Source organism: Meleagris gallopavo, chromosome 4, assembly GCF_905368555.1.
Source record: "Meleagris gallopavo chromosome 4, MGAL_WU_HG_1.1, whole genome shotgun sequence".
Classification (NCBI taxonomy): domain Eukaryota; kingdom Metazoa; phylum Chordata; class Aves; order Galliformes; family Phasianidae; genus Meleagris; species Meleagris gallopavo.
In genome coordinates, this window is record NC_139407.1 from 27,070,482 (window position 1) to 27,095,182 (window position 24,701).

The 24,701-nt window shown below is 38.5% G+C and overlaps 1 long non-coding RNA gene across 1 annotated transcript in view; it reads left to right on the forward strand.

Moving 5' to 3' along the window:
* Window positions 1-24,701, forward strand: part of LOC104910605 (uncharacterized) — a 183,446-nt gene that overhangs the window by 133,921 nt on the left and 24,824 nt on the right. Inside the window, exons 3-4 of the long non-coding RNA XR_014882958.1 lie at window positions 22,643-22,699; window positions 23,555-23,706. This is a non-coding gene — a long non-coding RNA (uncharacterized LOC104910605). The remainder of the gene's footprint in view (window positions 1-22,642; window positions 22,700-23,554; window positions 23,707-24,701) is intronic.

Genomic DNA, 24,701 nt, shown 5'->3' on the forward strand with positions numbered 1-24,701 from the left:
TAAGCAGATGAAAAATAGTGTGCTTTCTGGAACAATACTATCAAGAGCATGCTTACTATTAGTGACTTCTTCCTGCTAGCTAGCATTGTTCCTACAGACTTCATCTTTGTTTTTCCTAAAAACTGTCCTCATAACACATCTCCAGTGACTTAGTTACAAATAATCTTAAAAGGACAAGGATTATAAATTCTGTACTATTATACACATATGTACTTTACTATTTCTTTTAACCAATTTCCTGCCAGTGAATGTCAGAAAAGCTACACAAATACACTTTCTATGCGATTTTAAAGCATATAAGCAAAGCACGAACCTGAAGGTCAAAGTAATTTTATTACCATATGAAAAAAAACTGAAATAAAGAGACAAGGCTTTTACTTTATTTTCAGAAATAAAATTAAGTGACAAACAAGTATTCCTGCAATATATCCTGCCTTGAATATGCAATATTTTTTTTAGCTGTATGATAAAATAAAAGCAAAAATAGCACTGTTTTTGCAATGACTTTAAGCCATGGCCATCAGAAATTAAAAATACCAAAAATCTGAAAATCTTGTGCTAAGAAGTGATGATTCATATGAAAACCCCATTGTTCTTTGTCATCCAAGACCAATTCGTTTTCTGAAGCTAGCACTCAGTGCGTCTGTGAAGGAGATTCAGTCAATGCCATTATAAAGTTATCCAAGTACATGACTCATTCTATAATACTTCTCTCAATAAACAAAGGATATTTCATATCTTTAAAAAAATAATAGCAGATAAGCAAGCATGACAAGACTTGCTGTATTTCCCCATGATCTGTTACTGTATGCTCTTTCCTCACCTCAGAGTCCAGTGCAAAATCTGCTATTTTATAAGGCTTGTTAAACATGAACCTTGAATAGAGCTGTGCAAAATTTTTGTTATAGAACCTGTACACCTAATCAGACGTTGAGGTTTCTATGCAACTGTATGTTAACAGCCTTTTGTATGGATTATTGATGTAAGAACTTTCTACTCTGAGACAGCAGATAACATGAATAGACAGGCAGTGGACACACCAGCCGTCTACATCCCCATCTAAAACCAACACTTGTATTTGTGAAGTTACAGACTATCAGTAGTGGAGATATCTAACTGCAATAGGATGTTTGATGTGGGCAAAAATCCAATGCAGTGTTGACTTGACTCCTGACAAGATAGCTTGTTTAATTTGGATATCCAAGTCCCAGCCTCCTTCTTTAGCGGTACTCCAGCCCACACGTACACCTGGCAGAACTTACTCCTGGCTAATATTCAAATTCAGAGCTAAATGGATAGTCTTTTCATTTGCCAAGTTTATATTCCTTGATTGTTAATTAATCATCTGGTGAGGGCAAGTTCTTAGGTCCAAGAGTTAAGCAAGTCTTCTAGCAAAGTGTCCCATACAACTTTGCTTCCTCCAACCCCTTCTGAGCCAGAACAAGTGCAAGCAGAACACTCCCAACAACAATGATGTACACTGGGAAATGAGATTGAGAGCCTCTTCAGTTTTGAGTTTGCTATAGCATCCCTGTCATAGTACAAACGAATTGTGTGGGACTAGGACTATCTAATGTAAATTTCTGAGGCTCCACCATCTTAAGGCTAGGATAACAAGTTTCCTTCTAATTGTAGTAATTGAGCAGTGTCTGTTTACAACAACTGACAGCAATTTGCTGTTCTTCTATTTGTCATACTTTTTCTACTTAACAAACCTGTGGTCCATCCTCACAGACTTACTGACTGCAATAAGGCTTGTCGTAGAGATTCTTTTAAGTTTTACTGAGATTCAAAGAGGGGAAATATAAGTAAACTGAGTTTAGGATATAACAGTATAAGAACTACACTTCCAGCTAGAAAAATGATTACGACCTCGTTTGTTAGAAAAGGAAGAAAGTTTATGGTGTTATTACTAAGCTGGAGGGTCTAAGCTGCCTGCTAGAATAGGCTTGGTTTTTGCATGGTGTTAAGTGAAACATTAGTATCGCTGTAGTTGTCATGTGAATGCTGTGAGTTTTAGGCAAATGAATGTGCAGACTTTGTAAAGCAGGAAGTCACTAAAGTTTTAAAAATTCTTGAGAAATTACAGTGTAAAATGTTAAAGTATGAAAAAAAAACTTTCTTTTAATGTAGTGGGTATTTGGGCGCATCTTTCAACACAGTGTGGCCTCATTTACCAGTCTATTAACGCAATTCATTAAAAAAAAAAAAGCTTTGATTATGGTAATAACAAGATATAGGTTTAGTCTTTTGAGTGCTGGAAGTAGCTGGCAACTTTGTGTCAAAATGTTAGACTTGCTGGTCAGGTATGAATCTGGCAAATACAACAAGACTTAATTGAACTCTGTAATCCCCCAGCGATCAACAGACTACAAACTCTTTGGTTCTAAGCCTTTCCTCGAATGTGTTTGTACACTATTCAGCACTGTAGTGGAACATGATCAACTCACATCTGTCTCCATTAGAAGGCACCAAAACTTTGACAAGCCTTCCGGATCAGTTGTGAAATATCAGGTATATTTAAATGATACCCACTTCTTAGTGCTATTAAGATTTTAGCCTTGCTGCAGATTTGCTCACTCTACCCTTCCCAGTATTCTTGGTACACAACAAAAGGAAAATATCTATCTTCATAGTTGGTGTTGTTACATAAAATGTCAGAATAAGTGATTAGTCCTGGTACATGATATGCATCATTAAAGAATAATATGCACCCTGTTAGAGGTGTAAGCACTTCTTTGACAAAACCTGAAAAATGATGACAGAAATTGCTTTAGGTCCTGGAAAGATTAGCTTTTTTCAAGAATCCAGAGCCTCTTCTCTGCAAACCTGCTGAGAGGAGATTAAGCAGTGACTGTACAACATCTAGTTTATGTAAAATGCAACATCAGATAAAACCTCTCTTCTGTAGAAACTGCAAGAGTGGTATTAATTTGCTGATACACCCCCCCTTATTACAAAAACCCACGTTTCTCCAGAGGCCTTCCTGTGAGCTTGCTGGCACCATTCTTCTTTGAAGCAATCCTCTGAGCATTTTGCTGCTCTCTGGGCACTGTGAGTGATGGATTGAGCCTCCCACAAAGGGCAAAGATCATTAGTCTGGTACTGTAAATGAAAATTTGGCAGGGAAAGCTGTGTTGGTATAGTTACTGTGTAGAAGAGAGACCTTATCTGAGATCAGGGAGTGCAAGAGGTTCTTCAAGACTAATTATCAAGTACCAAAAGAAGTTCTGCATAAAAAGTCCTGTGCTTACCTTTTCCATCTTTCATAATCTGACTGTGAGTCAGGCACTTTATTCTGTAAATATGACAGCCTGAGTGAACTTCTTTTGAACTCTCCTTGCTAAGTAATTGGTTTCACAGTGGTGATCTCCCTTGAGCTGGGATGTCTCTCAAGGATACTCCAGACATCGAGGCACTCCCTATCAACTACAGAGCTTTGGTAAGTGACTGATATCACACATAAGTTGCCCAGAACATCTTGGAAAACCCTAAACTGCTCATGAATTTCAGACCACAGGGACGTAATCTCTGGGGGAATTGGATCTCAGTCTCCTGTTTGTCCTGTGTTTGCAGAGGATACAAAGCTATCCTCTATATCATACCTATGCATGCATGGTGCAAGTAGTGTCATTAGAGCCAGTCGATTTGAAGGTGAAGCCTCTGTGAAAGAAACTGCTATGCTGAAATCATGGAGTGATTCCCTTGGCGCAAGTTGTGAACTGGCTAGAGTTGCCCACGCTAGACCATTGAAGGTCATTTCCTTTACAGCTGAGGCTGTGGTTATGTAAAGTAAGCTGGCCCTGCTGTAGATCTTCAAAAAGCTTTTCCATAGTGTCTTGGTCTAGACTTTTCAGGCTAGAACATTAGGTGAATACGTGCTTGCACTTACTGCTTTATTTTTATTTGCTTTGTAAAGGACATCCTATAGAGCACATTTAAGGTCAGCAGTATGAGATGGAAAAAGGAAACTTGACATTTATAGATGTGAGCATTAGATGCTAGGGGGTGAAGTTAATGGAGTGTGTGTGTGTGTATACACAATGGTACCAATTAGGATTCATTTCAGTTTGCTAAAACAAAGAGTTTATGAGTAAAGAGTCACCTGCTGTCTCCCAAGTCACGTTGAGAGGCTGGAGAAATGAAAACTTACTCTAAATGTATTTCCTATGATGTCTTTTATCTCAGAAATGGAGGTGAAAAATAACTTCACTCCTTGTGCTATTGAAGCTGGTTATTTCATCTACTAGAGTTCCCTTGGCAGGGCTGGAAAACTGTCCTGCAGTGGCTGATAAAAGCAATCCCATGGGGTGAAAATATCCAGATACCACTTAGATCTGCAACACAGGTTTCAGTGTGCTTCCCAACAACAAATAAACATTCAATTAAAGGCTGCAGCAAAGTGCACCACCTCTGCTGTCTTTTTACAGCTGTATAGTGTATATCTAAGCAATGAACAACTCTATCCTAACAGCAGAACTGCTCTGCAAAGCAGTGGTGTCAATTTTGCTCAGCAAGCACGAACAGTATTTCTGCTTAGTACTGCAGAGCCATAATCTGGCTATAGGAGGCAAATACATGCTTGTGGATTTTTATTTTCCTGACTTCTCTGAAGTAAGTCATCCTTACTTTTTCACTAACAGTCTCCTTACCTGGAAGTTGGATTTGTTGCAGCCAGATCTTGTAGCCTGTGCCTCAAGGTTCAAACCAGCAGAGTAGTGCAAGGGTGGTGGATATGCATAATACTCCAGTCATCAGAATTGGAACTTACCTGCTTTCAGTGGAAACTCTCTAACAGCTTTATGTACATCTGACTCTTTTTAAGTTGTCAATCTTCTGTTCATCTCTCCCCCTAAGAGAACTACTTGAGAAATATTTTTTTTCTCATAAAAATTGAGGAAACATCTATTAAGGATTTATGCTAATGTTAAATAACAGAGAAGGATCAGATTTTCTTTGCTTGAGTTTATACCTTGAAAGGCTGCAAAGAGATTAAGTTCTAACTAGGAAATTATCCTTTCTTGGAAAAAGGAAGTTCTCTGTCAAAGAATACTTTGTATTCTACTGAGACTTGGGATTCTCCCTCAGGTGCCACTTTTGTCCCCTGGCACTGAAGTGCAGCTTTCAGTAAGTAGGTCATTATGATATAGTGGTGGCAGGGAAAAAAGCTATCCTCTAGTTAATGCCTGATGCTGGGATTTAAATATGGTGCTGTCTGTGTCCTTGCTTAGAGGAGATCTCTTGTGTGCCTGTCTGTGACCTGTTTAGGTAAGAGAAAATAAGGTAGACCATACCAATGAAATCAAGGTCCACAGTCTCTTGGTTATATGAATATATGTTGGATATTCAAATGTGCAAAAGTATGCAGTGTTAAATAACAATATGGGAGCACTGGCTCTTCTACAAAATACTGGCATGAAGAGGTCTTCCTAAAATCTTCACCTCTCAGCTAATTTTTGTCCTAGTTGGACTAAAATGTTATGGGAGTTATCACTTAAGGTAGTAAAGTACTCTATTGATGGATGTAGAGTTATGCCAGTGCCAAATGCATTAAATGCTCTTCTGTGATATCAGCTTGTATCTTCAAAATATGGGAAGTGAAAAGTGCTCAGTGATGTTTAATTAATTAGCTTTAAAAAAAGATAATAAATTGCATCAGAGGGGAGGCATTTGAGAACAGTAACCTACCAAGTATTTCTCAGAGAGAGCCTGGTGAGACCTGCCCATAGACTGTGATGTTTTTGGCATGGTGCCTAATGCTTGGATTTACTCCAAGTGTTCACTTCCCTGCTGCTGAAACCAAGACTGAAGTTTTTTGTTATTATTTTTTTTTTTTAAGGAGTACCCATTCATTCTCAACCTATCATAATGATAATTCCATTCTAAGTCTCGATGGTTTGGAGACAAGCCTCTTTGTGGGGCCTCCCTTCTGTAGTCTGTACAGCAATCTGCCAGTGGAGAGGCATGTGGATAGGAGATCTGATAAAGAATAGGAGCTCATGGAGGAATTTGCAGCTTAAGTAGGGTTAGTGGCCTTTTGAGATATCTAGCTCTTGATATTAATACCAGCAGTTATGGTAACTGGATACAAATCAGACTGTATAAGGTAGTTGAAATGAGCTATTGGCAGATAGAGACTCTATCCATCTCCACAGATTTGGCAATGGTGCATTTTTTTTTTTTTTTTCCTGGGATTTATTCAGTTTGGAGGATTTGAGGGTGATCTACCTCTGTGTGGTCAGCAAACTGTAATTCAGGAAAACAGTGCAAAACTGTAAAGCCTGTTCTTCATCAGGTAGATTGAAAGAGAGAGGAATGCAGAGCTGGATCCTGTCCAGAACCAGATATTTCTCAGACTGCTTGGTACATCTGTAAATTGTATAGTTTGTGTGTCTATTTTTATGTAATTTTCCAGAGAGGGGAAAAAATAATTCGACCCTGTGAAGAAGCTAAAATTATATTTATCAACTACAATAAACAACCTTTCCCCAACAGCAACTTTTTAATAGTAGTAAAATGATGTAAAAGAACAGAAACGTTTGAAACTCACCTTTCGTCAAAAAGTTAAATTTCAGAAAAAAACCAGTCAAGTATGAAAATCCCCTTCAAGCTTATGCTTCAATAGAAATAAAGCCTCAGATTTCTGTGAGGCAAATGAGTTGTTTTTACTGAAATTAGGCCTTAATTTTTCTACCTGAATGACTCTTCTTGTAGTTAAGCCTCAACAGTTAATGGGTAGTAGGCTAGATGCTTCCTGTTTTACTTACCAGACTAAATAAATGCAGTGTAATGAAGAGGTGACATGTCAAGTTTACATGAAGTAAGACTGGAAGGCAACCTGAGCAAAAGATGCAAGTGGGAATCTGACTGTATTACAGTCTTCCCCCTTGTTTTGTGTTCTCAGGTTAAGATTTAGCCTACTGGTACTTGTACACATGGCTAACATCTGATATCTGTGGGCTGAGGAGTCACATGGAAATGAGAAGTGATTTCTTCTCACTGCTGTGTAGGTACACTAGAGAGTCAACTCCTGTTCCAAAACCTTAAAGTTCAGGTAGATGGAAGAGGAAACTGATGAGAGGTATCACCAAGGGAGGTATTGACTTTATAAGCCTAGAGAAGATCTTGCTCTTCTCAGTGCTCCTGCAGTGATGCCTGAACCTTGTACACAAACACTGCATTTTGAACCAATGGGACTGTTTTCCGTAAGAAAAGCAGGCTGCATCCAAGCTGTAAGTAGCCAGTTTGTATGTAGAACATACTTCGAATTAGTTCCTTCTCTCTGAGAGATGAAGATAGGGAGCAGTTCTGCAGGGGAGAACGTTTACTGCTAAATGAGGTAGGTAGGCCTCTTGTCTTGAGCAAGTGTAAGGGTCTAAGTGTTGCTTGGCTTGCATATCTTTTGTAAAATAGCTTTTTCAGACTAGAGAGGAAACATTACTTGGACTCCCTGTTAATAAGTAGCCCAAATGCTGGTGAGGTTCTTTGGAGTCAGCAGACTTTCTCTCATGATGGAAGCAGCCTGTTGAGCTGTCTTGGTCTAACTTAGGCATGACATGCAGGAATGGAGCCTGCCAAGGCTTGAAAACTGTTTTCTTGGAGTTAAGATTTTGTCTCAGAATTATGGCTTGCTAGAATGGATTCTGCATTTAAGCCATAGCTTTTGTTTATTCTGTCATTTAGTCTGCATTTGATTTTCCCATGCTTCTGGAGATATGTTTATTACATTTTAGATTAAAAAATAATAATAACAAAAGTTAATTGTGATAGCCTTAGTTACAAGAGAAAATTATGCTTTTAAAAAAATGTTTTAAAATGCTAGAAAAATTTTTTTTTTAAAAAAATCTTAGCAATACAGCTGACCTTAAACACCGATTATCTCATCACTGACCTTTTTTAGTTCTGTAATTATGCAAGTCAGTGGAGATGTCTGCTAGCACAGCAATTTTGATGAGGGAGAAGGAAAATCAGCATATCTCACTAAGGATCGAGAACCTTGATGTCTCTCGGGCTACCATGTTGCTTCTCAATATCCCTCAAGTCTTAGGCTGTCTGTATTGCTTTCAAGTCATAAATAATGAGACATCTGTACAAATCTCATGTCTATACTGTCTGTAAAGGCACTTAAAAAAAAAAAACAAAAAAAAAACTTTAGTCATAGGTTTTGGAAGGAAAATCTAGCTTTCTTTTTACCCCAGGATGGACAAGCTACCCTCAGTCTGAGCTATGCACGGGTATGAAGCTGTAATCAGCTTTGTGAAAATCTACTTGTCAGCATCCATATTGATGACTTCCCTCATCTCTCATTCTTTCCCCTTTTTACTGCCCTTTCTCCTGCCCTTCATTAAAACAAAATTGTAGCCATGCAGCTTACTTTTCCACTAGAGGAGAAATAAGACCTGTTGTCTGGTTGTACCCTTATCATGAATTATTTATTTATACCATATACACAGGTTGTTTTACTGGGCATCTGAACAAAGACAGCCCAGGTACCAACGTTCGCTTCTCCATGAAGCACTCTGTCCCTTTAGTGGATACATGTGGGAGAGATTAAGGGAAAAGTTTCTGTAGACAGTGAAATTTCCATCACATTTCAGTTGAAGATTATTTTTTTTTCCTGACAGGCAACTTACTGTCACCTCCTGCGGAGACCTCCTTTTCTTATTTTTTCAAAGACCACTTCCTTCCTTTCTTCATTTGTGTGCAAAGCAATTTCTCCTTCCCTGCATGTTGCCTCGCTTCCTCTCTATTAAGCAGATATCACATGAGTTGATTTATGGATTGTTTCTCCTATCTGATAGCAAAATGGAGAAACTACAAATTGATAAGTAGTCCTGCTTAAAATTCTGTGTTTTCTGAGGAGTGCACTGACTTCACTGTTGGATGCAACTGTACTTTGTGTACACACCATTTTACTAATAATATATCCAGGCCTATAATTACTGATGACAGCACTAACATGTTATTGATCAAGTCGTGGTCATTTTGAGGTGTTAATTAAAAATCATCCGAAGAGCTTGATGTAGCCTGTTTTACATGCAATCTGTTTATTGTAAGATTGTAGGAGTATATTATTTTTAAAAATCAAAATAGCAAACAGGCATTCACATGTTTGTGGAATTGAACAGCATATGTGATGTGTATAGATTCTCCCTCAGGCAAGAAATTAGGCAATAACTTTTCATGAAACTGTTCTGCAAACCTTGAAAGCCAATGTATGATTTATCTGAGCACCAGAGACTGGCAATACTACTCATCTTACCAAAGGTTTTGGTCACAAGAGATTAATTCTTAGATACATAATGTGCTTCTTTAGCAAGATGACCTATTTTCAGTACAGTTGAAGTCATGTAGTCCTGGCATAGTGTATTTGTTTAACAGAAACTTGATATGTTTTTTTCCTATTATTTCTAGATTCTAGAATCTAAGGATAAAACAAGGATATTTGTTTCTCATCAGAGAAAAGATACAAATTCTAGAGAAAAAGATGTTGCAAAGTGCCACCTCCTGTTCTGAAGGGAACTTGAAGTAATATGGAAAGAACCATAGCATTAAAGATGATTTATATGGTTCTGCATCAATTAATCGGGGCAATAGCATCTCATCTCTCAGGTGGTGTGCAGTAAAGAGCTGTATCTGGGGACAGACAAAGGCAAGCTGACTACAACTCAGTGCAAACAACTTTGTCATAACAAAGATCAAATAAGGAACCAAGTAGAGAAGCTGCAAGAAGGATTGGTGGTGCTTTTGGCTAGGTGTACATTTGCCTGCTGATACTACTGTGGCATGAGGGACATAGTGGGCATGATGGTGATGATTTGACCGTTGGACTAAGTGATCACAGCGATCTTTTACAACCTTAATGATTCTATGATTCTCTTATTCTATGATTCAACAGTTCTTACTCTGTATAAGATTGAGCAATCCTGAAACCAGTTTGCTCATATGGTCTCCCTGCTGATGCATGGAGTGTATACATTGTCTGTGCTGAGCCCAGATTTTGAAGGTGACAGTGAAGGCCTTACTAGACCTATGAATGGCTGTTTATGTTCGCATTAACTTTCCAATAGTATTTTTTTTTAAAGCATCATTTTTTTTTCCTTCTTTCAAATATTGCTGATGATTTATTGCTTGCCAGTGAGGTCTGTGACAGCCAACAAAAAAGCTCAAAAGGCTAGAGAAAACACAAACGTATGTAAAAACTGCTTCCTTATCTAATACCACTGTGATGCTTTTTTGCATTTATGGGCCATCCTGACAGTTAACACTGGGAAGTGAGAAGTGTGAAGGGAGAGCAGTGAGAATTAACACCAAAAAAAATAAAGTTATTCTAAGGGACAGGGTCCAGAGGATCCAGAAGGTGCGACGTGCAAGGCTCTTACTATTATTTATCTGTTTTTATAAAAGCCAAACAGAAAAACAAACCACTCCCCACACCCTTTCATACAGATTCCCACACTGCCTGCACAGTGTGCAGGCTAAACTAACACTGATCAACAGTGTGCCACTGAGAAATGAAGTCTGGAGGTCAAAGAAAGTGTGCGTATATGTGCAGGTAAAATGGGGCAGTGTGCCCAGGCAAGAGTGTTGACGCAGCTTTGAGATAAAGTGATGCTAATTCTAGTAGGCTATGGGTAATGGTTACTTCCTGAAATTGAATTAGCCCTGGAATTCTTGATTGTTGAATTTCATCTGACGGAGCACTGTTAGGTAAGGTGCTTAAAGCACCAGCTCTAGTCCTTGGGCTACGTCCTCTGTAGGCAATCATTTCCAATACTGCAGACCATCAACCCTGGTAGAATGATGCAGGATGGATCAAATCCCCATATACTGGAATTTACTGATGAATTTTCATTTACCTATGTATGATTGCAATTTGTAATAAATCTTGTGTGTAATAAATCAGCTACTGATGATGCATCTGTGAGAAAAAAGGCATCACCTCTGATTTACAAATGACTGCTTTTCTTGGCCTGTGATTTAAGTTATTATTTTGGATAGTATTTTGCATATTTAGATATGCAAAATGTATTTGGCTTTAATTGCCCAAGAGGCTGCTCAATATTTTCCCCAGAATTCATGATATTATGTGGCAATGTTGCTTTGGAATCTGCAGTAAAAACATAGGTCCCTATCATAGAGTCTTATCAGCATACTAGGAATTGTGGAGTTTGTGTGGCTTTCAAGGATGCAAAGTGACGAGGACAGCATCCTTTCTTTTTCCCCACAGAATGGTTTTCTTTTAGCTACTGACTGCTGCTTACACAGAGAACTAGAGTTTTATTCCTGGCTGTGCCAAAATTGGGTTTAATAGGGGAACTCTCTGAACAGCAGTAAGAAATATACCTTTGTTTTATGAGAGTTCAAGTCACAGGCATTGAGAGAAAGGTGAAAGGAATTTAAAAGTAATTTTATCCCCTTAGAATGTGCAGTATATGATCTAAATCTTTTCCTATTCTAAATACATTAGATTATCTTGTCTCCACTGGAAAATGGAGGATCTAATATATGGCCTTGCTGTATTGCCTAAGTAACTGAGCATCCTAAATCCTACAGTATCATCTGCTTTAAGCTGTGTTGACATGCAGTTGCACTGACATGCTAGACCTATACTGCCCCAGCTTCTGTGCCTAGAGAGAAGATTAATGTAAAGGCATAGCTTCGGAAAAGCTGCAGGTCTTTCAGTGCAAGATCCCAAATACACCCTAGGATATGGACCAAATACTACTCCAGCACACAGCATGCATTGAAAGGCAGGGAAGCATAGCTTCCTATCTGCTGGGCAGCTGAATTCTCTGCTGACTTCCAAGATACAAGAGAGAAAAATTGCATTAAGCCTCTTCTACTTCCCGTTTTGCATGGTGTTAAAATCATCAGGACTATTTTTGAATAAATTTTAACAAGTTTATTTCACAAAATGTTCTAGCTCTCAATGAATGGTACCCTGTTTCTTAAGAAGAAATCAAATGACAGAAGTATCATCAGCAATTTTATAGTAAAAATATTGATGACATCAGCTTGGAAGTGGTATTGGGATTCATCATACATGTGCCTTATGCATAACTATCCTTGCATGCATCTTTTCCTCTCACCAAGAGTTTAGGTTATGGCACGTCATGGGAGATAAAATCTGGCCTTTGTAACATAAGTTCCTCTGAAGCTTGTTGCAACACTGGGTGGTTGGGGGTGCACAATATTGAGAAGGATGGGGAACAAGTACTGCTGTGAGTTTCAGCCATCCTGTTCTTTCCAAATTCTGAAGTACCCAAATTGTGGACAAGCCAGAACTGATGTGGTCAGAGAAAAGAGCACATCACTTCCTAAAAATGATATCTTCCTGTCACTGTCATAATTGCCTGTGTCATTGAAATTGACATGTCTCTATTTAATCTCAATGGGTATTTCTACTCTTCATTTCTAAACTGCTATTTCTGCCTTTTACATTAAAGCTAAAGGCATTTTGAACCTTGCACTTTGCACAGGAGTTATGAGACATTTTAAATTAGGGTGTACTGAGGGATACTTTACCTCTGGCTCTCACATATTTGATCTGAGATTTGTTCTGTAAGCAGTAACAGAGTGAGAAATTTGCAACTTAAAGATTGAGTTATATTTATGTTCTGATGTATCCTCAACTGTAATAGACAGAAACATTTTATCTCTAGCATTTGCACTTTGCTCTAAGACTTACACCCTTTTAGGAGGACTGAAATTGCTGTTTTCTCTCAGTGATAAATGGCTTGAGTTTCTGAGATCCTAATTGAGTGCTACAGTTAGGAAACCTTATAAATAGTATGAGACTCTCTAAGGACTGAATAAGATGTTGACCTCTTTTCATTCAAAATGCACGAGCAGAAAGAATCGTTTGGAGAGGGAAATGCAAAACAACCATTATTGTCAGCAGTCTCCATCTTTCCAAAATCTATAGCTTGTTCATGCTGCCATAGTTTTTTTTGATTGGACAATAAATAGTATTAAATCAAAATCAACTGAATGTCGTGATAATACTACTATAATAAATCAAGGTGTGCTGGTCAATATTTTAGGAGCTGTATGTTTCAGGATAAGACTGTAAATATGCACAGAAAACATGGACCACAGAACGTGATAAATGACCCCCATAAAATGTTGATGTAATTCTACCATAGCAGTGAAAGGCTATAGAAAATGGTGAGGATTTTCTTCATGCCGAGGCTGCATTTGGTAGTGAATGTTTCTTATTCTTTTGAACTACATAAAACAATCAACAGTTAGAGAAGACAATACGGTGTTTGTTGTGATGAAACTGAAGATATATCATGTAATTCAGTTGCTTGCATGCACCTTGAAATTCTGAAGTGAATGCACAGATATGCAACTTGGTTTTCCCTGTGGTGTTTCAGTAGTCTAAAATAGCTCTGTGAGCATTTCAGGGCTTAAATGTCGCTACAGGGATACGCGTGTCTTCCAACTGACACTTCTGATCGCCTTTTGTTTATGTTTTTAATCAACCTGCAATTAGAGCAAAAAAATATTTGGTGCCTATTAACAGCAAGAAGTGGATCTTTTGCTTAAATTAAAGCTGTAGACTTAAATCTGAAACCCTGTTCTAGCTGGTATATATGGGAATCACCATAAGTTCCACTTCAGTTTCTTCCATTTGTGCCTTTTAGATCGTTTTAGTTTTCTGTGTTCAAATAAATACCAGAAGCTGATGATAATTAGCTGGTTTCTCCCTAATAATGCTGCAACTGTGGTGTTAACTAGATAACCTGGAACAGGTTGCCTAGGGATGCGGTGGATGCCCCATCCCTGGAGACTTTCTAGGTGAGGCTGGATAAGGCCCTGGGCAACCTGATCCAGCTGTGGTGTCCCTGTTTATTGCACGGGAGTTGGACTAGAGGGCCTTCAGAGGTCTCTTCCAACTCTAAGAATTCTATGATTCTGTGTGGTATAATAGATCAGATGAATAGAAATGGTGACAGGGCCTTCCCTGTCACTTTTTTAAGAACTGTATCCAGAAGACAAGGAATTTTGCAAATGAGGAAGAAGCAGAAATAGTGAGAATCTCCAGTGAAGTTTGGTGCATGAGAACATTAGAACACCCAACACAGGAACCATATTGCAAAGATGATCAGGGCAAATTAAGGGGTATTCAGGTGTCTGTGGTTGTGAAGGGCTGTCTAAGAAGGTATATCATCTGACCAGGTATTCACTTGCTGTTCAACAAATTTCTCTTATAATTAGTAAATCCACGTGTTTTTTTCTGCTTCATATTCTTCTCACGTAAAATCATAGAGTTCTTTATGAAACTGTACAGTGACGTGAAAATTCATACAAGCTTTGTGCAGACAGCTCCAGATAGCAAAATCAATTCTTTAGGAAATCATCGGGACCCCAAATACCCTACATTTTGGTAATAAGTATGGAAATGCCTACAAAATATTTGTTTGAAGCGATATCAATGGTCTGGGTCAGCAAAGAACAAGCTGCTCTATGAAACAAGTGGTCAGTATGAGAAGCAGTGTCTGGGGTTAAAGCAGTAAAGTTGACATCCATCCTATCCAGTCTGCTCTTTCATTACATGCAAACAGTGTTGAGTCTTGTCTAACATTTCCAGGTTGCTGAAGGGTTTTGAGAACTCAGTTCCCATTGGGAATTGGTGGGATCTGATTGATAGGTCAGAATGTGGGTCTAGGTTACAAGAAACTCTGTAAAGTAAAACAAAACGTGAACCAAAATAGCTTGAGACCAAGAAAAATAAAGTAGGGAAGACAAATGGGCAATTTGCAGGAAATTAGAGACATACATACACAGATGTCAGTTATAACAGAGCAGGAGAATCTTTCTGCAGGGGGTTCTGTGGAGATGAAATGTCAAAGAAACAACATATAGACAACAGAGAGTCTTCTGTGCTGGGGAGGAAAATTCAGTGTGGGTCTTTCAGACCAAAGACTTGTTTGGACTTTCGGAGGATATCACAACAAGGACAGTTGTGAGACCTTGGAGGGTGCTGAAGGGAGCTTCTGGTTTTGGAGGACAGAAATTAACAAGTGTAGTGGCTGCTTTAGACCTGATTCTAATTAACAGAGAAGAATTTAATGTGGATTTTAAAAGGATAGGTAACTAAGATGAAAATAATTATGGGGGATTGAATTTGCCACTTAAAGAAGAAGAAAATGCAGGATAATTAAAGTTGAGATCAAAGAATTGGTAAGGGCTTAGAAAAATCAGTTCATTCTGAAGAAGAGAACAGCAAACTGTTTAGAATGGAGAAGTGGGTTTAGAGATGAGTGTGACTGCAAGAAGAGACTTTCATGGCCTGAAAATGAGCGGAAAATTGAGCAGGGAGCATACAGAAGAATGTACTCTGGATGACGAGAATAATATAAGTATGAGGGGAGTAGTGGCAAAAAACATTGTTGCACAAAATAGTTTCTATTAGCAAGAAAAGTGGAAAAAATGAGAAAAAGCTCAAACAGGGAACAGGAAAATGTTTTCAAGAACTGCTCATCATCAGGGATGGACTGAGAATCTTTCATTTTGCCTCAAAGAAGGGTTTGACTTGGAAGGTTCTTGTATGTCCCCTTGCAGCTCACCTTTCTCTGATTTATGTGGCAAGGCAAATCAGAATCTTTGTTACTGAATGACAAAGCAGCAGTAATTATACCACCATTCTTTTTACAAACGAATATAATTTCACCTTTGTCTTTAAAGACATTTTAAAAGGTCACAGACATTATATTTGATACTGAAGATAGCAATATCTTGACTAAATAGCACATTTCTGAAAGCATATATCAGTGTGCTCAGTAAAAGACTGAAATTATTGAGGGAGGGCAGGACTCACAGTTTTGAGTAAAAAACACTGATCAAGTTACACATCCATGTGAATTAATGCCTGTTGCTGCTTTCCAGGAGATATGTGACAACTGAGTGCCATTCCCTTGCCCTCCAAATGTGCTTCAAAACATATGGGATGAATGGTGCCCCACTTGAATTCACAGCGAGGGAAATGGCCTATCCCAAATCTTGAGTTTCACTGTTTACTGTGGTCACTGGGTTATGCTACTGTGCCTCTGCACGTTACTCTGCTTCCACATGCATTGCTGCAAAACTTGATCTTTTCCCATGGAAAGGATCTCTTTAAAAACTAAGTTTTTTCAGGGAACAAATAGCCTCTCGCTGGCCTTTTGCATGTTTTCAGTCAGCTATATCATAGTGAATTGTTTCTGTATTAGCCCTCTTCCGTATGCCTTTTCTCTTTCTTTGGGGAAACATCCAGGTCTTCTTGAATGCTTTTGGGTCTAAATGCCAAAACATCTGTGTCTTATCCCATTATATAATGACCAAGATTTATTCACTACTTAGTCATTAAAATAGAATTAAGAGATTGTAGACTTGATTTGGATCTTTTTTTCCCCATTTTCATTAATGCCCTGATGTAGCCTTCAGTTCATGATCTCATTTTGCAGACTCAAGTTTAATAAGTAATTTTCTAGTATTCTGGTCTACATAATATTCCTTTAACAAACTGGACAATCTGTGATATTCCACAAGTGGCACCTAGAAGTGCATGGAAGCCTTGATTCTGCTGCAAATCTACCTTCCATCCTTGCCTTAGTTTCTATTCACCCTTCCAATTTCCTACAGTGAGCCCTGCAGCAGCAAGTTTGCTCCGTTACAGCTTTGCTACTATCAAGTTGGAGTGATTTTCTTAGCATTTTTCTTTTTTTCTTCATTTTGCATCCTGCAGGGGTGATGCACTCTTTCCTCACATACTTTCTTGACAGGAAAGTTTATTCTTCTTAATCTAATAGGAGGATATTATCTTCTTTATCTGTCATAGGAGGAAATAAAATTGTTATTCTTGCCTTAGTAATTTGATCTCCTTCCTTGATAAGGTCACTCTCTTGGTGGATGAAGGGAAGGCAAGAGGACATAATCTTTCTGGATTTTAGTAATGCCTTTGATACTATCATTTACTCCAGCATCCTTCTGGACAAACTGTCCAACTGTGAAACAAACAGGTTCATGCTATGCTGGGACATGAACTGGCTTGATGGTAGAACTCAAAGGATTGTAGTGAATGAGGCTACATCTGGCTGGTGGATTGTCAGTAACGATGTTCCTTAAAGCTCAATTCTGGGGGCTATCCTATCCTAATAGTTTAGGAAGGAATCTCACCCAAGATGCAAGAGAAAAGGGTCACATTTTGTCTTTTTCTAAGAGGTTCAATTATTCTATCCCTTGCTCAGAATCTCTTGGGATATTTCCCAATATCTCCAAAAATACTCAGTAAGTGTGTTGGGTCTGTAAATCAGGAAAAATTGATCTTGGGTCTCCAGCATTGAGGAGAAGGAAGAAAATATCTTACAGCATCTGTGCTTGCACAGATTGGAGACTGAATGTGAATTTGAGGGAGGCATCTATACGGATTTGCTGAAGTGCCTTTTAGACAATAAAACCTTGACTTGCAGAGATAGACAGTCTTGGAGGTTCCTTTATATACAGACTCTAAATTGCCTACTTACCAAGGCACTGAAAGTTGAATTTTGAATTAGGTAGTCAGGGACTTGATATAAATCACACTTAAAGCTAGACTTAGTTCCTCAAGGGCCAGTCTGGAAATGTGGCCCATCAGTGCAAAGTCTTCCATGTATTTCAGTTTGGGAGCTAAAGTGCTTTGGATGTGTGAAGTTATTCTGCAGCAATAAAGAAAAAAAAAAAAAAAAAAACAACTGTGAGAACAACCCAGCCAAATGTGCTTAGGCTGTGGGCTGATTTATATAAACAAGAAGCTTAAAATAGCTATGATCATCGTATCAGCTTAATTATCTGAGATGTGGTTATTTAAATGTTCACGTGCATGTTCACACATGCAGATGTATCATATACAAATACATTCATATTTTACTCAGCCTTTTAAAAGATATTTACAGATACTGGAAATTAAATGGGATGGCATATAAATGCATTACAGGGCGGTAATTAGTTGCATAATCTTTGATACCACAGTGGGGCAATCTAAGAATGTCCTGAGCTCTTGAGCGGATTTGTCCTCACTGAATCTAAATTGTTTTTTTTCATTACAACAGACTTTTCTCCCAAATACATCCTGTCTATTGAGTTTCACTGAATTTTTAAAGAATGAAAAGATTAAAGTGTATTTTACTGTTAAGGTAATTTGAATCAAAATAAAGGCAAACAATACCTTAAATGAAAAGCATTTTAACTTAGAGTCTAATTAGAAGATTTACAAGGAAATTCTCAGAAAACTGAGTCTGTCCTGAGAGTGTAAGTTCTGTAAAGCTGAAGGAGTAGCAAGTACCAACACTTTCTGTTGTATATCCAAGTGCTATTCAATCTAGAATTATTGCTACAACAGCTTCACCAAAATAGTATCTTGGAACTCTGATGCTAAGATTTGTCAAAAATGGGCATTGAATATCACCCTTTTTGCTGCTGTCTGTTTTACAGTGAAAGACATCATTTGAGTTTGGCTTTTGAAATAAATTGTCTACAAAACTGTATCCATATTGTTTTTCCCTGCAGAAGCTTTGCAAATACGTACTATAACTACCAAATTCTTTTGGCCATGCAGCTATAAAAGACATCTTGTCTGCTGCCTTTTCAGTGTGGCTTACTCCTGGGAGATGCATTTGAAATCTGATCAAACTTCACTAGTTATCCATCACTTTTTTTTACCATTTTCATTGATGCTGGGGGCTTTAGTTAACCCATGGCAACACAATTATTCATCTCAGCTTCTGCTGAGCTTTTTAACTGTTTGTTGGTCTCTCATGGGCTAATAGAACCTCTAGTTGTGCTCTCAAAAATGGAATTCACTCAGAACAGGCTTGTCCAGCCTGTTCCGCAGGAACGTGATGTTTGCTCTTTATTGCGAATTGAGCGAAGTTCATTTTACTGTAGCTGGGCTTTCACTCAAAGACTAATAATGCTGAAAAGGACCTATTGATTATAGCCTTTGGTGAGCTTTTGACCCAGAGTTCTAAATTTTTATCAGACATTTATAACCTTGTATCATAACTAACACTTATACAACCTCTTCCCAGTAGGTTCTAGAATTGCATAGGCAACGAACGAGAGTCAGAGGACAAGGCAAAAAGAGCATGACTTTTTTTGAGTCACAGAAGTTGCAAACAGCAGCTGCCAATTATGGTGACAGGCAGCTGCAATCACAAAACATTTCATGGTAGTTATGTGTCAGTCTCTTCCAGCTCATTATGGATTTTAATGTTTAATTAGTTTAGCAATTAATTATTCATTAGAGATGAATGAAATTCTGAATTTCTATCCTGTGAGAAATTCCAGTAATTCAACATGGATTTGTTTGCCAAATTGAGATGAATCGTATCATTAAATTTCAGATTTCTCAAGTTGGAGAGCCATACTGGTATGTCTAAATCTATGTCTAATGGTTGAATACAGGGTAGACTCACTCTGGATATCGTGCTAATCCGTCTTGAAAGTTTAGGATTTGGTAATCCTAATGTGACTAATGGATGCCACCTTGGTGATCCAGCACCTGGTTCTCAGTAACGCTAATGGCCTTATCACTCTCTTAGTGGGTATCCCCAAACCCTGGTGCAAGAGAGGGGAGAAAGAGATAAGGGGATAGAGAGACACACTAACTGCTTGCTTGCTTATTGTGCATTTCACCTTCTTTCTGGTTATGCTAACCATATTGACAGGGATCAGGGGTACCAGTCACTCCTGCTAAGTCCCATTAAGACAGGAATTCAATTACCTGCCCATGCGTAACTCTTAGTATACTCAACTGAGAAAAAGCTGCAAATATTTCCAGGAGTTGTGGACCCAATGACACCTGCCTTAGTAAAAGCTATGTCCAATGTTAGGCTGTCATTTAACAATCAAACCCACATGCAGTGCCACATGAGTTTGATAAGACCAGCCATTAGAAACTGCAGCATTGAGATTAAGCAACCAATAAATACTTGGATTTCAACTGGCTACACGGGTCTAGGATCTTACCTATATACACAAATGTAACTTACAGTGAATTGTTGGATTAATTTCTTTGCAAGAATCTTTTCTGTTTGCATTGGGGTAGTAATGAGGAATGTTTATTTTACGCTGACTGAGTAGAAATAGGGATTTTTTTTGCATATTAACAGGTATATATTTGGGATTTTGTGTTTAGCTTAATTAAGTGATGTACCATATCAGGGCATTGTATAAAGTTAGTGACTTATTTGGAAATTATAACATCTTGATCCTGGCTATCTGGGGTTTTAAATGTTATTGCCCCTGTGCATTGCCCCTTGATCTTCAGAAGATGATCCCATGGCTGAGATATGCAGGGCTTGCAGCTCCAAATTAATCCATCCCACTCTAGCTGGCACTACTCTGGAAAGTCAGCTATTTCCAAAAAAAAACAAAAAACCAGACAGCACCACACATCCTTTCTTACCCCATTCCTAGTTCTAGACTTTGGCAGCCCTTTTCACGTTCATTAAAGTTCATTTGAATGAATAAACCTCAAAAGCATGAAGATTCAGGAAAAAATTCAGCTACCTTTGACAGTCTGCCAAGGCCCACAGTCCTTAAAACTCCTAAGGGTAATACTGCTCAGAAGTGCAAGTTCTAAGATAATGAGGAAAGGAAAAACAAGTGGGTCAGAGAGCAAACTTGCCTGAATTATCTGTTGCTTCATAGCTGCTAGCTATAAGCTACTAAGGCCAGCAAATCATCTGTATCTGGCTGAGGTATCTAGCTGGAGATACAAGTATTTCCTAACAAATAATCAGCATTGCTTTTGAATTTTCACTAAAATTCACTTTCTTCTTCAGATGCTCTCTTTTGCTACTGAGAAGACTTAGTACTTTTTGAGAGAGGGGGAGATTAAATTACCTTAAGAAACAAGACTGATGGACTTGAAGGGTGGAAAAAAAAAAAACTGAAATTCTCAGCTGTTCTCCAGGGTGATTAAACTCTACTTGCAGGAAATGCCTCCTGTTAAACCTGCAAGCTGTACTAGGATGGGTCTGTAAGCTACAAAAGGACCACTTGTACTTGTAGCACGTGTATTTATTGCTTGAGGCAATCCTGTATTGAGGGTACAACTGAATAATAGGAAGGGGTGACAGTGTAAGGATTCCTGCTTTCTCTTCTTATTCCAAAGCAATAGGAGGCACCCCTCAGGCATATGATGAATTGTTTCATTAAAGCAAAAAGATTAGTTGCTTTTAATCTAGTACAACTAATTTCAGTTATGGAAGCGATTCCTTAATTATCTGTACTTTGTAGGATATCTGCCCATGGAGCTGGTTTGGGGCTGTCTTTTCTGGATTAAAACCTTCTGGAGCCAGATGAGCTTGCGTGCAATGAAACTTGCTCAGCCTTACCTAGCAAAGCCAATGTGCCAGACTTTCAAATTAAGGCTATCTGCAGTGTTTTTTTAGTGCCTTAAAGCCCTGCGTTCATAGATTTGTAGAACAGCTTGGGTTGGAAGGGTCTTCAAGGATCATTAAGTTGCAACCATGAAGTTGCAAACCCTAGATCAAGTACTATGTTAGATTGCTCATGGCCCCATCCAACCTGGCCTGAAACATCTCCAGGGACGGGGCAGAACAATGGCAAACTGTAGAGTTATCCCCTGTTTAAATCTTGCTCGGAGGAAGATAGGTTGAGGTTCACCAATTGTATGAGGAGCAGTGTCAGAACAACATTCTGAACTGAAAATCTCAATCTGCTTTAATGTTCTTGTTTCCGTTTAAATGAATATAGGGTTGATCAGAGCACAGTATGTCCGTATGGTCATGGTTTGTTCCAGAATCATAAGGATAGACACAGGAACAAACAAGGAGACAAATATTTCTACATCTATTTTCTTGTAGATATACACCCTTTTGTAGCAGGTGCATGCTTAATTTTGCAAAAGGACCAAACTGAGAAGGGCCATACTCTGCTAGATGCTGTCTGGTTTGATGTTCTATGCTGAGGATCCTAGACTCTAACATTAGGAGCTAGATAGGAGCAAAAATGGATTTAGCAGGTCAGGCAAGCAGTTTAACAGAAGATCAAGAAGCATGCTACAGATTTCCTACTTCACAACTCAATTCCTTTCCACCTGTACCATTCCACCATCCCCTTTGCTGAACCATGAAGTCAGGAGAAAGCAAAGACCTGAACCTTGTGAAAGTTTCCCATTTTAAACTGGGTTTGTCCCTTGAGAACATGTGCAGAACTGGTTCCTAGAAAACCTCCCACAAACGCTGCTGAAGAATGGGATGGCCAGGACAGTACATAAGATCAGCTTCATTTGCCCCTTTGGTTGTGCTATACCTAAAACATGCCAGCTGTACAGAATTAAATCAGCTGACTCACTTGCAGTTCACATTGAATAAGAGGAGTAACTGAACCAGTTAGGCTCCAGTGCTCCTGAATGTTCTGAAAGACCAAAGTCTGCTGATCCCCTTTTCCTGCTGGAGGAGCATTTAGATAACTGTTCAGTCTACAACATGTTTGGTAAACAAACTTGATGGATTGGGTGGCAGATTTAATTTAAGTAGAGGCATAGAGAGGCAATTATTAGTCAATTACACATCCATTAACAGGCTACTGCATTGAACTATTAATCATTTGTGAAATTAATTCTTTCTCTTCTTTTTCTTTAAAGGGCAGATACAACTTCTAAAGAGAGAAATGCTTCAGGATATACCTGTTGTCATTAGGGGTAAGTTTTGAACTCCCACGTATAGATGCATTTATCATGTTTATCCTCTAACCTTCTTGGAGAACTTTGTATCCTCTAGTCTTGTTGGAACTATGGGGTGGCCATTGGCAGTACTGTTTTCTGTTATAGTTCACATACTTTTGATACTTTTGATAAATACATTGTCAGATGGCTCACAGATGGATCTCTGTATCCTGAAGTTCCCAGAAAATGGAATAAGGTTAGTAACTTTTCTTGCTTTGCAGTCATGTTATTATCTTATTATTCCTTTTATTTCAGTTTGTTTTCTCTTCCCCACTTCCTCCACCCCAGAAATATTAACGTAATTCAGAAAGTTAAGAACAAACCAACAAAAAAAAGCTATGGGAGAAAACTTCATTTGAGGACTTTTGTCAGTAACATTTGTCTTATTTTCTTACCAGCAATAAGTCTTAATGGTAAAAAAAATAATAATAATAATAATAAAATTACAAGTTCTAGATACAGTGACGGGGAGGGGACATTTAGATGACTGCCAGCAATTCCTTAAGCTCCTGCTGCTGGTGAAATCTTTTTTCAAGAGTCTTTCAGGCTTTCCTTGCCCCTTTACATATCTTGCACAGTGACTGATCTCAGTATGGAGAGTAAATATCATCAGTGTCAAGGGGAAATGGAGATGTGTCACATGTTCTTCTGTGGGTTGAATCCCAAGATTTTAGGGTTTCATATATCAAAGAGCTTTCCCTACTTTCTCAGGTGAAAGGAAACAAACATTGTTTGAATAAACTGTACTTGACAATCTGTGATGAACAGCATTCAGAGGAGTAAAGGGCATGTTTTGGCTCTGCTCTCCATTGCATGCTAAATCTTCACAAGAACAAGTCTGGAAGAGGTCATCTGAGTCCAGTCACCTGCTCACATCTGCTAGCCAAACTGAATCTGCTAGACCTAAACTTGAATCTCAATAATGCCTCATGCTACCATCACATCCCCTGAGCTACAGACCCGAACTAAGAAAAGGCGTAATGGTAAGTACGTAAACACTGTATTGTATTTCAAAGTGTTCAAATATTTCAGATATTCCCACAAAGGGAATATTGCTAGGCGTTGTATATTGATAATTATTCTTAAAGCACGGGCTGAAGTGGATGTTCATAGGAAAAATTAGAGGCATCTTATTAAATGGTAAGCTGTATGACATCCTTAAAAGGTCAAGGCCTTTCTGTTAAGCAACATGTCCCATGTTTAAAATGGGCACCTAAGTACTGCTTCTGCTTGAGCAAATGTGAACTACTGATGCTGACAACTGCTAACAGAAATTAAGGTCAGAGCTTTGAAACACGTTTGTGAAAAATCAGTGACCCCAATCCATAGTGACTCTGCTATCTCAACCAGATCCATGAGCTAAAAAAGTCAGAAATGGAAATTAACAAACTGCTGATTTGCATTCAACTTGCCAGAACCCCCAGACTCTTTTCTTCAGAGCTGTTCTCCAGCCTCTCCTTCCTCAGTCTTACATATAGCCAGGGTTGCCCTCTCTCTGGTGCAGAATCCAGCACTTGCTCTTGTTAAACTTCACACAGTTGGTGATTATGCAGCCCTCTAATTTGTGAAGATCTCTCTGCAAGGCCTCTCTACCCTCAAGGGAGCCAACAGCTCCTCTTAATTTAGTATAATGTGCAAATTTACTCAGTATGCATTCAAATCCTGCGTCCAAATCATTCATAAAACCATTGAAAAGAACTGGCCCTAAAAAGTACCTTGTCACAGTCTGTTAGACACATCCACTGAGCATAGTCCTTCACTCCTAGGTACCGCAGGTTGTCTGTGATACAAAAGTAATTGCCTCCTTGTGAGGGAAGGTGAGAGGGCATGAGATACAATTAATTATGATATATTCAATACTTGAAGAGTCTTTGAGTGCAATTGCCAAAGAAGGGCAGAGCTTTTTTATTAGTTATGGTTGTGGTGCCCTTTGGCTCGTTGACTAATTGTTTCCAGAATTTCCTATTCTCATCAAGTT